This window comes from Orycteropus afer, unplaced genomic scaffold (assembly GCF_000298275.1).
Source record: "Orycteropus afer afer isolate SDZICR_OR568_19922 unplaced genomic scaffold, OryAfe1.0 scaffold00471, whole genome shotgun sequence".
NCBI classification, from domain to species: domain Eukaryota; kingdom Metazoa; phylum Chordata; class Mammalia; order Tubulidentata; family Orycteropodidae; genus Orycteropus; species Orycteropus afer.
Window position 1 is genome coordinate 2,017,381 of NW_006922058.1, and position 1,216 is coordinate 2,018,596.

Consider the following 1,216-nt stretch of genomic DNA (forward strand, 5'->3'; position numbering starts at 1 on the left):
GGGGAGATTGTCAAGTTTGGTGGGGAGACAGGGAGAGGTTAATATGTTCAGACTCCTTGAACCTCAGAATGCGGAGTGTCCTTATGAACAGCGCTCATAACTTTGAACAAACAGTATAATGAGTCAATGCCCCTCACTGGCTAGAACTCCAAATGCCTCTCAGTCGGTCATTCACTCATTCACATGTTTGCTGTGTTGCAAGTACTGTGCTTTGAGCTTGGGGTTCAAGGAGAGATAAGAGTGTTTCTGCCCTACAGCAGCTCTTAGTATCCATGGAGGGAAGTTTAAAAGTGTAAACTAGTCTTAGGAAAACACCATAGTAGAGGTAACATACATGTTGCCATTAAGGCATGAAAGGGGGCATGATCAATCTTCCTGTGGCCATAAGCTTTCTCTCTGAACTTGAATGATTACATCTTCTGCACCCAAACAATGGGGTGGTCCTTTCCAGGTGGTTTTCCGGCATTATACTCAAGTGCATTGTCCCTTCCTCAGAGATAATTTGCTGCACAAATAACTTAAAGAAATAGTGCCCATAATTCGAATAGAGGGTAATTTCATTGCCCTCTTGCTGTTGAAAGGCCAGCCTCTTTCTTTAGCCATTTCCACATTATTCCCTCCACAGAGTCTCTCTAGCTCTGTTCCCCTCTGTCTTTATCTCCCCCTGCTCATAAGCCTGATCTGCCCTTGGCCGACTCCACCCCTAGCTCACCCTCACCTGGTCTAACTCCCCAATAACCCTTCACTCTCCCATACAGCTCCACGTGCAGCCAGACGCACAGCTGGTGCCTAAGGAGCACTTTTTTGTAATTGAGTGAACCTGACCTCAAGGCTGTAACTTCGCCCACTGCTGTCAGTACCTCTGTCCAGCCTGCTCAGTGTATGCTGTGCACTGGAAATTCAGCTCCAGCACTGATCAGCACCCACAGGCGGACAGCTCCTCGCCCCTGATCAGCACCTGCAGGCGGACAGCTGCTCCGCGCCCCGGGCACGCTGCTCGGTCTAGGCCTGTGTCACCCTAGGTCCAGGCTCCGGGCCTGCTCTTGTGGATTCCGTGGGAGGTCAGCGCAACTCCTGGGGCCGCATCCACGCCTCCGCCAGACCTCTGCCTCCCTTCAAAGCAAACCCAGTCACCAGCAGTTTGCGGCCCCAGGCCGCTGCCTTCTTCATTTCCCACCGCAGACTCGGCGCCCGAGGCTCTCGCCCTCACCCCACC